This window comes from Geotrypetes seraphini, chromosome 7, assembly GCF_902459505.1.
Source record: "Geotrypetes seraphini chromosome 7, aGeoSer1.1, whole genome shotgun sequence".
Lineage (NCBI taxonomy): Eukaryota > Metazoa > Chordata > Amphibia > Gymnophiona > Dermophiidae > Geotrypetes > Geotrypetes seraphini.
Window position 1 is genome coordinate 163,685,082 of NC_047090.1, and position 15,699 is coordinate 163,700,780.

A 15,699-nucleotide genomic window follows, 5' to 3' on the forward strand; every position below is an offset into this window, starting at 1 on the left:
CTTCTTGTAATGTGAGGCCCTAAAAACTATAGCTTGTTCAGTTTATATGGAAATCCAGCCCTGCTTCTCACCATGTTGTCAAAAGATTAGGTTGAGCGAGATGCCAGTTTCTAGGAAAACTTAGGTTAACAGTAAAATCAATAGAAATTAAAGTTGTCAAACAAAGATGTGAGTGGTCCCTTTCTATGAAACTAGCTGAATACATTTGTGACAGGCTTTTCAAAGCTAAGTTTATGCAGCAAGGGCTATAGATGATATTTTCTGAATGTACAAGTAAACTAGAGGTCAATTACGAAGCAAAATTAAAGGCCTGAGGTAAGCGGTAATGTGTCTGCCCAGAGATGAATATAGGGAAAGGGAAAGAAGGTACCAGGCCTCATGGCAAAGCAAAACCGACAAAGAGAGGCACTGGAGATGTCAAATAAAACCTGTCTGTGGTCACAAAGCCTTTATCTGGTATATAACAAGTCTTAAAACAAACAAAATTCCAAAAAACAAAGTCCCAACTAGGATCCAAGTTTCGGCAATACCATCGCCTTCCTCAGGGGACAATTATGAACTTGCAATGTACTGCAAACTGTGCGTGTGAACGCGTCGGCATCTCTCCATCCAAAAAGAAGTGACAAAAGTCACATGCACTGTTTGCAGTACATTGCAAGTTCAGAACTGTCCCCTGAGGAAGGTGATGGTATCGCTGAAACTTGGATCCCAGTCAGGACTTTGTTTTTTGGAACTTTGCTTGTTTTAAGACTTGTTATATAACTTTTATTCAAACTGCAAATAAAGGCTTTGTGACCACAGGTTGGATTTGACATCTCCAGTGCCTCTCTATGTTGGTTCTGCCAAGAAATGAGAAATTTGACACAGACCCACAACAAAGTTTTTATTGAGAGAGGTACTATCATAGCCAGGACTGATTTGTTGGTGGGACACAAGGTTAACATGGGTGGACACTAGGCAGTGTAGATTTGCCATTGCCTCCAGGTCTCCTGCCATTGACTTGTCCTGCTGCCACCAATAAGCCTCACTCCAAAGTGAGGGTTCATGGCTCGCCCAGGCTCTCTGGGGAGGACTATGGCCGCTAATGGATGAAAAAAGAATTTTGCATTCTCTTTGTTTTAAAGTACTCATATCTGACCATGAATGTCTTATGCTTTTGGGTAGTTTGGAAGTACAGCAAAATCTCCATTATCTGACATGCAACCAACCGGAATTCTCCACTAGTTGGCACCTCACATGGAAATGGGGGACTTCCAAAGGACAGAGAGTATGTACACACATATGCTTTGAGGGACCCAGGATACCATGTCGAGCTTTAGTGAAGGAATATGCTGAGACTGCTGCCTGGAAGGTTTAGACAAAAGGTAATGGAAGAAACGATTAAGGGATGGGGGAATATGCCGGGTAGGGAGAAGGGGGAAGGAAATATGCAGGGAAGGGGAGGGGAAGGGGAGGGGAAGGGAAGGGTAGGAGACCATGGAGTGAGAAACTCTCAGATAACTGTCATATTTTATTCACTAGCATAACGAGGCTTTTGCCATAGGCAGTGAAATGTAATTGGCATCCAAAGCCACGACTAGATCAACCTTTTACCCTTTCCTAAAAGAGAAGTCCATAGGCCATTATTGAGATGGTTTGGGGAAATCCACTGCTTATTCCTAGGATAAACAGCATAAAACCTGTTTTACTAATTAGGATCTAGCTAGGTACTTGGGACCTGGGTTAACCACTGTTGGAAACAGGATACTGGGCTTCATGGACCTTCAGTCTGTCCCAGTATGACTTGGCATCACTGATGAGGCTGACTCATAGGCATTGGTGGAATAAGGCATTATGACATCACAATACCAGTTCTGGAATGTTGCTGCTGTTTGGGTTTCTGCCAGGTACTTGGGACCCGGGTTGGCCACTGTTGGAAACACAATACTGGGCTTGATGAACCTTCGGTCTGACCCAGTATAGCAATTCTTATGTGAGCCAAGTATAGGACAATCAAGCCATTGCGACATCACTGATGAAGTTGGCTCTTAGGGATTGGTGGAATGAGGCATTATGACATCACAATCTAAACTCTGGAATGTTGCTACTTTTTGGGTTTCTGCCAGGGACTTGTGACTTGGGTTGGCCCAGGGCTGCCATCAGGGCAGTACTACCAGTCCTGCATTCAGGGGCCCAGAGCTGGCAGGGGGCCCGGGCTCCCCCAGGGTCCTAGGCAGTGTTCTAAGGCAGGGGCGCCAGTAGCTCGCCAAGGCAAAGTGAGTCGATCACCCAGGACTCACTTTGTCTTGGCGATCTAATCTATCGGGCCGATCAGTCTTCCTCTCCCCGACGTCAATTCTGCAGTCAGAGAGGAAGTTCGGGCCAGCCAATCGCTGCCTGGCTGGGCGGAACTTCCTCTCCGACGGCAGAATTGACGTCGGCTTTGGGGCCTGTTATCCATTGGTGGGTCCTGTTCCCCGATGGCAGCGGCAGTGGCAGTGGCTTGGGGAACAGCAGGGAGAAAGAAAGAAAGGGGGCAGGCAGGGAAACAGAAGGAAAGAAGAGAAACAGAAAAAAAGAAAGAAAGGTCAGGGAGAGAGGAAGAAAAAGTTGGGGGAGGGAATGAGGTGTGGAGGAGAGAAAGCATACAGGCTGATAGAAGGGAAGAAAGATTGGATGCACAGTCAGAAGAAGAAAGTGCAACCAGAGACTCATGAAATCACCAGACAAGGTAGGAAAAATGATTTTATTTTAAATTTAGCAAAGTGGAGGCAGTATTACCACAGTTTTCAAAGGAATTTGCCCAAATAACTTAATAGTTAACTGGGTAAATTCCCAGAGATGAAAACTTCCCTTCACTTACTATGCACAGTTCTGAATTTATATCTGCTGTCTATATTTTACAATATGGTCCCCTTTTACTAAACCGCAATAGTGGTTTTTAGCGCAGGGAGCCTATGAGCGTCAAGAGCAGCGCTGGGCATTCAGCGCAGCTCCCTGCGCTAAAAACTGCTATTGTGGTTTAATAAAAAGGATGGAGGGTATTTATGTATGGTTGTTACTGAGGTGACAATGCATAGAGTCATCTGCCTTGACCTCTTTGAAAAAAACCGAGAATAGGAATGATAATTAACATTTTCTCAGCGTATAGTGTGCTTTGTGTTTTTTAATTTTATTGTTGGTAGATCATTTTGACTTGGTCATTTTAAAGTAGCTCACAAGCTCAAAAAGTTTGGGCACCTCTGAGCTAGAGCGTTGAAACTGTGTATTTCTATTTTATCCCCCCTTTTACAAAACTGTGGAGCGTTTTTTAGCGCCAGCCGTAGTGGTAGCAGCTCTGATGCTCAGAATTCTATGAGCGTCAGGGCTGTTACCACTGTGGCTAAAATCCACACTACAGTTTTGTAAAAGAGTGAGGGGTTAGTTTGTGATGACATATTCCATACTAGGCGAAGGTGTTTTCTGTGTTCTGTGTGTTCGAAAGACATGGTTTTCTGTTAGGATTGACGGTGTAGGATTGATTGGTCTGGCTTGTTTAGTTTTACAATGGGTGTATTGATGTACTGCTCACTGCAATATGTAAGATGCTGCCTTTTCCTAGGTACTCATGTGTGACGTGTGATTTGTTACTAAAAATCATGTTTTTCTTACAGATGGGGGGGGTGCCAAAAAATGATGGGCCCCGGGTGTTACATATGCTTCGTACGCCACTGTATGTAAAGATACCAGAAAGCTGGCGTAGCAAAAACTTTAAGTAAATTGTTATTCTTCTAAGTTTTGAGTATTTAACCCTCCCACAATCTCACGGGCACTCGTTTCAAGTTTCAAGTTTATTGAGATTTTGATTTAAACGCAATATCAAATATTTTCAATGCGTATAACAAAAATAAATTTGGGGAAATAAATAAAACCATTTGAACAATAAACATACAAACATATCCATAGATGATTAAAATTACATAAGGAGTACAAGGATAAACTACATTTGTTTAAAAATGCGTTCTCCGCGCCTGCTCATAAATTTGTTGACTGGAAGGATCCAGGAATGTGGCCAGATGCCATTCAGGACAAAGACAGAGAAAGAATTGTGCAATTTGGATTAATGATGGAAGATGATTTAAAGCAAATGGCATAGTCTATGAGTAAAGATCTTGACGGACGTTCTTTTTATGAATATCTCCTCTATGCCAAATCACCCAATGGACGTGAGAAGATTTTACGGGATTGGCTTAGGTGGAGCATTAGCAGAAAAGTATGTGTGTATTCGGCCCATGGAAGAAGGGGGGGGTGTCGGGGGGGGGGGAGGGGTGCGTGGGGGGCCCAATAGGGTTGCTCAGTAAGGGGCCCAGAAATTTCTGATGGCGGCCCTGGGTTGGCCACTGCTGGAAACAGGATACAGGGCTGTCCCAGTATGGCAATTCTTATGTTCTGATCAACTAGAAATCTTTGGGGGGTTTAAATCCCACTACCCCGAGCTATTCTTAAGGTTTGTAACTGCGAGGCACAGCTTGCTTTGATTTATGTGGCAGGGTTTTGCTCTATTTTCTTTTTTTAGACTCCTTTTGGACGCTTGCCTTTTTTAAGTTTCTCTTTGGATTTGACGGTCATCAGAAACTAGACCAGCTGGAATAGGGAATAATTCTGTGAGTGACTCATCCTCCAATATAGTAACTTCGCAAGTTCTCAAAGTTTTCTTGTTCTGTGTGTGTTATTAAAAGGGGTTCTGCTGGAAGGATTCAGTTAGTCCTTTGAGGTGTTTGTCTTTGCTTTGGGTCAGATCATATGGGTTCATAGATAACTCTGCGAAAGACAAAGGCGCGCGCCAACAACTGAGCGCAAGATGGAGGCGTGCGCCGAAGAAAATTACAGTTTTTAGGGGCTCCGACGGGGGGTTATGTTGGGGAGCCCCCCCAGTTTACTTAATAGAGATTGCGCCGGCGTTGGGGGGGGTTTGGGGGGTTGTAACCGTCCACATTTTACAGTAAACTTAACTTTTTCCCTAAAAACAGGGAAAAAATGAAGTTTTCAGTAAAATGTTGGGGGTTACAACCAGTGTTTCCTCTAAGCTGCGCTGGCGTGCGCTGGCGCACAAAATATTGCATCGCAGCGCACAAGTTTACGTCACAGCGCACGGCGTACGGAGATGGCAGGCCGCGGCGAGAGGAGAATCGGGCGAGTTGGCGCTGGCGCCCGATATTTGTAGCGCACAGCGAAAAAAAAATTGCCCACAACACCCGCCCGCTTAGAGGGAGCACTGGTTACAACCCCCCACAACGCCCCCACAATGCAGCACGATCTCTATTAAGTAAAGTGGGGGGGTTCCCCCCATGCCGCCCCCGGCGGAGCCGTAAAAACAGTAATTTTCTGCGGCGCGCGCCTCCACACTGCGCTCAATTATCTGCGCGCTTTTGACCTGACACCGATCAGGTTCATAGACAACCCCGCGAAAGACAAAGGTGCGTGTGTGCCTTTGTCCCGGCGCGCTTTTGACCTGACACCGATCATATGTCATGATACCAGATACAGTTGCTTGGATGTGCATAAAGAACTTTTTTTTTTGTATGTGACTAATGGAAAGTGGAGCTGTGAGGGTAGCTGCCTCTAGAACAGTGGTCTCAAACCCGTGGCCCGGGGGCCACATGCGTCCCACCAGGTACTATTTTGAGGCCCTCTGTATGTTTATCATAATCACAAGAAGTAAAATAAAACAGTTTCTTGATCATATGTCTTTTAAGCTATAAATTACAATATCATTATTAAGACTTAGCCAAAAGGAAAGATTTATAAACTATAAAGAGTTCTACCTCATGCAAAATTGTCATTTCTTTAATAAGACATTAACTATTTTTTCTGAGGCCCTCCAAGTACCTACAAATCCAAAATGTGGCCCTGGAAAGAGTTTGAGTTTGAGACCACTGCTCTAGAAGTTGATTCTCCATTGGCAAAGATAATGAATCAGCCACACAAATGAATACTGTAATCTAATGGTGTCCACTGTCCACATACCCTTTTTTTTTTAGTTCCATAACAGGAGAGAATATAAATTCTGAAAAGCTTGTTTATAAACTACTAGTCTTTAAGCCCGTTACATTAACGGGTGCTAGAATAGATGTGTCTGTCTGTCTTTCTTTCTGTCTCTCTGTCTCCTTAGCCACTGCCTGTCTTTCTTTCTTTCTTTCTGTCTGTCTCTCTCTCTCCTTGGCCGCTTTCTGTCTGTCTGTCTCTCTTTCTCTCCTTGGCCGCTGTCTGTCTTTCTGTCTGTCTCTCTGGCACCCTGTCTGTCTAATTATTTCTGTCTGTGTCTTTCTCTGGCCCCCTGTCTGTCTTTCTTTTTTGCTCCTTGGCTGCTGACTGTCTGTTAGTCTCTCTGACCCCCTATCTCTTTGTCATTCTTTCTATCTATGTCTCTCCCTGGCCCCTTGTCTGTCTATTTTTCTTTCTGTCTGTCTCTCCCCCTGGTCCCCTGCCTATCTCTCTCTGGCCCCATGAGCAAATCAAGATTGCTGCCTGCCCCCCAGTACAACCCTCCCCCCAGAGCAGCCCCCTTTCCCTCTCCCCCTCCACTTTTTTCTGTATGTCTCTCTGTTTCTCTCCCTGGCCCCCTATCTCTCTCTCTGGCCCCCCAAGCAAACCAAGATTGCTGCCTGCCCTCCAATACACCCCTCCCCCCAAAGCAGCCCCTTTTCCCTCTCCTCCTCCACTTCTTTCTTTCTGTCTCTCTGTCTCTCTCCCTGGCCCCCTGCCTATCTCTCTCTGGCCCCCCGAGCAAACCAAGATTGCTGCCTGCCCCCAGCACACCCTTCCCCCAAAGCAGCCCCTTTTCCCTCTTCCCCTCCACTTCCCTGTGCAGCAGAAGCAGCCGGACACCTCGCAGCACCTCGAAGGACACCCTCCTGCCGTTGCTTTCACCGCCACAAGCCGCCGTACGTCACACGTGCCGCAAGCCGCTGCGTACTGCAAATGGAACACGGCATGGAAGCAGAAATCACGGCGGCAGGAATCACGCCATTTCAACAGCACAAGGGTTTTATTACAGAGGATATCATCACAATGCAAAGGGTATTCATGAAATTTCTAAGAACTATCCCCAAACCCTCCCATCCCACCCCATTTGCAGAGAGTGAAAACCCATACATATATTCATACCTATAGATACATACTTATCCATTCTTTAATAACACTCAACCATTGTCTACATATTCTTGTATAGGTAACCACAACCTTTTAAATTTAGCCTTCTTGCCTCTCTTTTCCATTATGGTTGCCTCATATTTACCAATTAAACAAACAGGGTTCCACTAAAATTGAAAAGATAAAGACGCATCTTTCCATGTTTTTAGAATGCAGCAGTAAGTATTGCTATTAATTTCTTATTATCACTAGTCATATCAGCAGAAGCTTCAAAGAGATTGAAAATTACACCCGCATGTCAATGAAATATCCATATGTAGCAGTGTCCACATGCCCTATTTACCCGAAAATAAGACCTAACCGGAAAATAAGCCCCCAGCATGATTTTTCAAGACGTTTGTAATATACAGACACATGGGACGCCTTTAACCCAGTAACAGAGCGGGGCCTTCACAAAATCCTGAGAGGACTTTGACTAAGCGCCTGCTCTGACATTAACCAGGTCAAACTGAAAAGTTAATAACCAGTTATGTCCCATCCTGTTTCTAGGAAAACCTGCAGAACAAAGAGTGAGTGTTCAGCTCAATGACTGACTAAAAGAGAGGAATTGTCTAGATCTGTGTCCGTCCCAGTTACGGAGTGGAGACAACCCTCACATCCCTGCTAGATGGCCTTCACAGAAACCGAGACAGGAGATTTACCTCAAGTGTTAGTACTGCTGGATTTCTCAGCTGCTTTAGACTGTGGACCACAATATCATGCTAGCATAGGGTTAACAGATGTCTGGATTTACTCAGACATGTTCTCTTTTTAGAGGACATGTCCGGGCATCCGGAGAGCTTTTCAAAACCCGGAAAGTTTCAAGTTTCAAGTTTATTAGGATTTTATATACCGCCTATCAAGGTTATCTAAGCGGTTTTTACAATCAGGTACTCAAGCATTTTCCCTATCTGTCCCGGTGGGCTCACAATCTATCTAGCGTACCTGGGGCCTCCTGGGAACTGGGTTGAGAACCCCTGCCCTAAACTAAAGAGCTTGATAAAATGGTGATTCGTTATAAAAATGTAAAAATACTACTAACTCTGCAACCTCGCTAAGAATCAGAGATGCAAATGTATGTAGGTGCAAAATGGCGCTTCCAGTTCCTAGTGATAGTCTCACAGTACTAGCCAAATAACTTTATCCAGTGTCTATTCAGATAGTGATATTCATATTTATTTATTTTAGGTATTTGTATGCTGCCTATCAAAGTTATCTAAGCGGTTTAACAATCAGGTTCTCAAGCATTTTCCCTATCTGTCCTGGTGGGCTCACAATCTACCGTGTCTAATGTACCTGAGGCAATGGAGAATTGAGTGACTTGCCCAGGGTCACAGGGAGCAACACAGGATTTGAACCCCTAACCTCAGGGTGCTAAGCCTGTAGCTCAGACCACTAGGCCACGCCTTCCTATCCAGTCAATGCAAATTTTAGCTGTTCAGCCCTGGCTACTTTTCTGTGTTGTTAACTAAATCGCTAGCTACCAAGGCTGAATATTAACTAGGCTATATTTGACCTTCTTGATGTCCTTCTTAAAATCCTCTAATTTGTCTTTACAGGCCTTCAAAAGCCCTTCGAAATGAATATCATTGATCCTCATCAACTCAGCCTTTGTGTCAGCATCAGTCCTTAGAGTATCTGTTTTCTTTTAGAAGAGTGAATAATAGTTTCAAGTTTATTAAAAAGCTTTTTAAACCGCATACTCAAATTTCTAAGCAGTGTACAATTACATGAAGACGTATTTTAAAACATAAAAGCATATAAAAACAGGGGGAAAACTGGATAAAATCCATGGAACATGCAATGAAGCTACTAATTAGTAGATTTAAAACAAACCGGAGAAAATATTTCTTCACACATGTAATTAAACTCTGGAATTCGTTGCCAGAGAAAGTGGTGCAATTAGATAGCTTAGCAGGGTTTAAAAAATGGTTTAATTTCCTAAAAAAAAAAAAAAAAAAGTCCATAAACCATTATTAAAATGGGGAAAATCCACTGCTTATTCCTAAGTAGCAAGAAAAAAAAAAAAAATCAGTTTTACTCTTTGGGATCTTGCCAGTTACTTGTGATCTGGGTTGGCCACTGTCGGAAACAGGTTACTGGATTTAATGGACCTTTGGTCTGTCCCAGTATGACAACTCTTATGTTCTTATGTTATGCTCTAAAATGGGTGATGAGACTAAAGCGAGCCAGACAATCGCACACGGACAAAGGAGCTCAGACAAATGCGCCGGATTAAAAGTTAAATTTAAAGCGCTCCAAGGGTGTGTGTGGGAGGAACCCCCCCCCCCCCTTTATTTAGAAGTGTTGGCGCTGCCTTTTGGGGTGGGGGGTCTCTGTCTGAGCAAGCGTGTGAATCAGTACGCTGCTGTCCGGAGCCCCGACGCAGCTTGTCTAGCGAAACGGCAGCTAGCCTAACTTCCGTCGGCTAGGACTGGCAGAGACAAAACACATTTTTAATACCATTGAACATTCTACCTACAAGCTAAGTAGTTTTGACTTTTCTGACACCATTTTGAAACATTTACTGTGTCTGCTGTAGGTAGGAAGGGGGTCAAGAGCTGGTAAAGATCTTTTCCCTTTCTAGTGCAGTAATTGACATTATTACGCACGGGGTTCTGAGGCTTTCCCCTCATTCAGATGTGATGTGCATGAAACATAAGAACATAAGAACATAAGCGTTGCCTCCGCTGAGGCAGACCATAGGTCCATCTTGCCCAGCAGTCCGCACCTGCGGCGGCCCATCAGGCCTATTGCCTGAAACAGTGGTCCCTGACTAATTTTTTAACTTACCTCTACCTCTATTCTTATCTGTACCCTTCTATCCCTTTGTCCTCCAAGTACCTATCCAAAGCTTCTTTGAAGCCCTGTGTAGCGTGCTTCTGCTTACTACATCCTCCGGCAGCGCATTCCATGTATCCACCACCCTCTGTGTGAAGAACTTCCTAGCGTTTGATCTAAACCTCTCCCCTTTCAATTTCTCTGAGTGCCCCCTTGTACGTGTGGTTCCCCTTAATTTGAAAAGTCTGTCCCTGTCTATTTTTTCTATACCCTTCATGATCTTGAAGGTTTCTATCATGTCTCCGCTTTTCCAGGGAGAAAAGCCCCAACTTTTTTGAAATTGTGGCATAAGTAAATCATTGCTTGAATATAAATGAGAAAGTTATAGGAGTTGGGAACTCCCCCCCCCCCCCCGACACACACTTAGAGAGGAAACTGTAATTTTTCCCTATAACAGGGAAAAATTGCATTTTCCTCTGTAATGGGAGGATGGGCAATGGCAGCGCCAACACTTCTAAGTAAAATGGGGCCCCCCTCACCCACCCCCTCAGAGCGCTTTAAATCTAACTTTTAATCCGGCGCGCTGACGTCCTGCGTGCATTTGTATGAACTCCTTTGTCAGTACGCGATCGTCCCGCGCGCTTTCATCTATGTACCTCTAAAATGGCATTTTTAACTATCAATAGATGTCTCACATTCCACGAACATCATTCTTTCATTTACACAAACCTTAGAATGTCCTTTTCTTTCTACTGCAATACTCCTCAAGAATGGCATAATGAAGCGTCTTCGTCTTCAACGATTCAGTCCATTGTGACTATATTCGGATGGGTGTCATCAGCAAAGAGAGATATTCTTCATTAAAAACTATCCCCCCTTCATCCCTCCCTCCCCCCTTTTAGGAAGCTGTGTTAAGCTTTTGCATCGCCGACCATGGCAGTATTAGCTCCGACACTCATAGAATTCCTTACCGCTGCAAGAAAGGGCTTCCTTTGGGGCATGCTAAGGCATCCCTTGGTACTTTTTGCATGTGCATGCTGGAGCAGAGAGGAGGTATGTTCTACATCAGTGAACTCAAACTCAGGGCCACATTTGGGATTTGTAGGTACTTGGAGGGCCTCAGAAAAAAAATAGTTAATGTCTTATTAAAGAAATGACAATTAATAGTATATAATCTTTCCTTAATAATAATATTGTAATTTATAGCTAAAGAGACATATGATCAAGAAACTGTTTTATTTTACTTTTGTGATTATGATAAACATACCGAGGGCCTCAAAAGAGTATCTGGCGGGCCACGAGTTTGAGACTACTGAGTTAAGGGGAACAGTTAATCTGCTGGCTGTGTTGGAGGGCAGAGGGGAGAACAGGACAATCAAGCCACTGTGACATCACTGATGAGGCTGGCTCTTATTGGTGGAATGAGGCATTATGACATCACAATCTCAGCTCTGCCTCCCAAAGACAAACAGGATGTCATGGTTACAGTTAAGCCAGCAGTCTCAAACTCCAACCCTTTGCAGGGCCGCATTTTGGATTTGTAGGTACTTGGAGGGCCTCAGAAAAAAATAGTTAATATCTTATTAAAGAAGTGTCAATTTTGCTTGAGGTAAAACTCTTTATAGTTTATAAATCTTTCCTTTTAGCTAAGTCTTAATAATAACATTGTCATTTATAGCTAAAGAGACATATGATCAAGAAACTGTTTTATTTTACTTTTGTGATTATGATAAACATACCGAGGGCCTCAAAATAGTACCTGGCGGGCCGCAGGTGGGCCCCGGGCCACGAGTTTGAGACCACTGTTCTACATGAATCAGCTAGCACAGCTACATTACTATATGCTAACTGATTAGCGTCTGGTCGCCATGTGAGCCCTTAACATGTACAAAATTACAACCAATAGCTTTTAATCTCAGATAGAAGATCATACATATAATGAAGCTTGCTAGAAAATAATCACTAATACCCCCCTTTTTTTTTTTTTTTTACTAAGCCACGGTAGTTTCTACTGCAACCTGAAGCACTAAATGCTCCAACGCTCATAGAATTCCTGAGTGTCAGAGCATCTAGCGCCCTGGGCCGTGGTATAAACTTCTACCATGGCTTAGTATAAGAGTGCCTAATTTATCAGGCCCCCCCCTTTTATGAAGCTCTGTTAGGGTTTTTATCGCCGGCCATGGCAGTAAAACTTCCAATGTTCATGGGAAGTCTATGAGCATCGGAACTTTTACCGCTGTGGCCGGCGATAAAAAAACGCTAATGCGGCTTCATAAAAGGGAGGGGGGGGTAGATGTATATCTGTTTTTAATTTTATTAGGTTGTTTCATCATTACATAACAGAATGGGGCTGGATTATATTGAATTCCCAAAAATAAACAGGCTTTGAAAAAAACCAAAATCCAGTGACAAATTTCCTCCCGTTCAATATATACACAGACCAGCCAGCTCACATGTAAGAAAGCAAAATTGTAAATAAATTTCCCTCATAGCCATTGGCGCTATGCTAAATTAAAAATAATTGCTATTTGTAAGTAACAATCACGTATTTTTAGAAATCACCCCCTTTCATCGCACCGCATTAAGGTTTTTATTGCCTTTCGCGGTGGTAAAAGCGCCAACGCTCATACCATGGCCGGCGATAAAAAGCCCCAACGCAGCACGATAAAAAAGGGGCCTAAGAGTTCTGGAAACATCTGTACTTATTGCAATCAAAGGGGCCCTTATGCTAAGCTGCGGTAAAAAAAATGGCCTCAGCGTGTGCTTATGGGAGCCGTTACCCTGTGCTAAGGTCATTTTTTTTCCGCATAGGTAAAATGGCTGATATTTCTATTGCCGGCCTTAATGGTTTCTGCAGTGTGTGTCCTTGTCAGTGTTACTGGGGTGGGGTTGGAGTTGCTGCTGATTTCTTTCTGCTCTGTAGCAGGCAGCGTAACACAGGAAGTAGGGTACCAGACGTCCGGATTTACCCTCCTTTTAGAAGACATGTCCGGGAGTCCGGACGGCTTTTAAAAACCTGGCACTTTGTCCGGGTTTTGAAAAGCTTCCACCTCGGGACCGCGTCAGGAGGGCATCAGCCCATGCGCGCATGCAATGCGGTGATGTCATACGCACATGTGTTATGTCATCGCATTGCGTCCACGCACACGCAGAGGTCCTCCTGACGCGGTCCCGAGGATGAGAACAGGTTGAGGGGGGTGGGGCTGGGGGGGGCCGAGGCTGGGGTAGAACAGGATGTGACTTGGGTGAAATGGGGTGGGGCTGGGGGCAGGGATATGAGTAAAATCTGGTAACCCTAACAGGAGAAAGAATTCAGTTCAAGGAATTGCTTGTGACACAATTTATGGTTCTAAAGGGGCCATCGATTAGTACAGGCCATAGCATTGGATAGACCTGTGTGTCATTGTATTTCCAGGTCATTTTCCTGTACTTTTGTACTGAGTGCAAACAGATGAACCGATAGATCTAGTCACAACAAGGCAAAAGTGCAGAATTTGGCGTAAAGGTCTGATCCATGGCAACAGGTGAGTGAATGTAGTTTTATTTTATTATTATTAGGATTTTATATACCGCCTATCAAGGTTATCTAAGCAGTTTTACAATCAGGTAATCAAGCATTTTCCCTATCTGTCCCGGTGGGCTCACAATCTATCTAGCGTACCTGGGACTATGGAGGATTAAGTGACTTGCCCAGGATCACAAGGAGCAGCGCGGGGTTTGAACCCACAACCCCAGAGTGCTGAGGCTGTAACTTCAACCACTGCGCCCCACACTCCTCCCAAAAGTGTCTGGGGATTTTCCAAGAAATCATTTCGGCATTTGGCCACAGCACTCCGAATCTGACACCCACACTGTGTTTATTTAGACAGATCTGTTAATTCTTTTCTAGGTTAATCTGTGACGACCAAAATGCTTTGGTCTCCAAATAGGACAAGAGTGTGTGATGCTGAGTCAGGATGAGATCTCTACATTCAAAGGAAGGAAAATAGGCACTTCTCCAGCGGTGGTGTAGCGAGGATGGAGGCACCCCCCTCCCCCCTGCTCTCTTCTCTGCCCTCGCTCCATCCCCCCCTCCCCTTCCCTTCTCCTCTACCTCTTTAACTTCAAGGGCATTAAAGACCAACACGAGCTCTACTTTACTTAGGTCCAGGGATCTCAAAGTCCCTCCTTGAGGGCCGCAATCCAGTCGGGTTTTCAGGATTTCCTCAATGAATATGCATGAGATCTATGTGCATGCATTGCTTTCAATGCATATTCATTGGGGAAATCCTGAAAACCCGACTGGATTGCGGCCCTTAAGGAGGGACTTTGAGATCCCTGTTAGACAAAGTTTGTTATTTTGAGCCCATCCTTGAAATGCTGTTAGATAAGCAGTCAGCGTATTCAGGGCTTGTAGATAAGTCTGGTTCAGTGGGTATGAGCAGCTGCAAGTCATCTGCATAGATCAGGGGTAGGGAACTCCGATCCTCGAGAGCTGTATTCCAGTTGGGTTTTCAGGATTTCCCCAATGAATATGCATGAGATCTATCTGCATGCACTGCTTTCAATGCATATTCATTGGGGGAAATCCTGAAAACCTGACTGGAATATGGCTCTCGAGGACCGGAGTTCCCTACCCCTGGCATAAATGTAGAACTGAGTGTCCAATGACTGAATCAGCTCAGCTAACAGTTGTGGCAAAATAGGAGACAGTAGTCCCTGTGGGACTCTGCAGGTTAGGTCCAAGGTGGCATTGAAGTGCTGCAGGACAATATAAACAGTTGCCTATCTGAGTGATAGGACCTGACTCTAGGGTTGCCATATGGCTCCAGAAAAAGGAGGACAGATTGAGACATCCGAGTTTTACTTCTACTGAAAGCAATGGAAGTAAGGAGGACAGATAGGGACATCTGGGCTTTACTTCTACTGAAAGTAATGGAAGTAAAACCCGGATGTCTCAGTCCGTCCTCCTTTTTCTGGAGCCATATGGTAACCCTACCTGAACCAAGATATCTGTTTCTGCCAGTTGACCTAGCACAGGGATCTCAAAGTCCCTCCTTGAGGGCTGTAATCCAATCGGGTTTTCACGATTTCCCCAATGAATATGCATTGAAAGCAGTGCATGCACATAGATCTCATGCATATTCATTGGGGAAATCCTGAAAACCCGACTGGATTGCAGCCCTCGAGGAGGGACTTTGAGATCCCTGACCTAGCATGATTATTGTGGTCCAAAATATCTAAAGCAGGGGTCCCCAAAGTCCCTCCTTGAGGGCCAAATCCAGTCGGGTTTTCAGGATTTCCCCAATGAATATGCACTGAATGCAGTGCATGCACATAGATCTCATGCATATTCATTGAGGAAATCCTGAAAACCCAACTGGAATACGGCTCTCGAGGACCGGAGTTCCCTACCCCTGCAGTAGATTTATGATGACCGTCTCCATTCATGACCAGGTCTGAATCCAGATTCACATGGATCTAGCCTGTATCTTCTATCCAATCATTAATCTCAATGTAGACTCTTCTATACGTTTTCCTAGTAAGAGGGTGTTAAATAATGTTTGTTTGTTTAAGATTTGATATACCACTCCTGCATTTTACTGACCTAAGCGGTTTACAATGTATGAAACTAAAATGAAATTAGGTACTTGAGAAAAATGACCCTATCTGTCCCAAAGGCTCACAATCTAGCTAAAGTACCTGATAAACTAAAACTAGAAATGGTTAATCAGCTGGCTGGGTTGGAGGGCAGAGGGGAGTACAGGACAATGAAGCCATTGTGACATC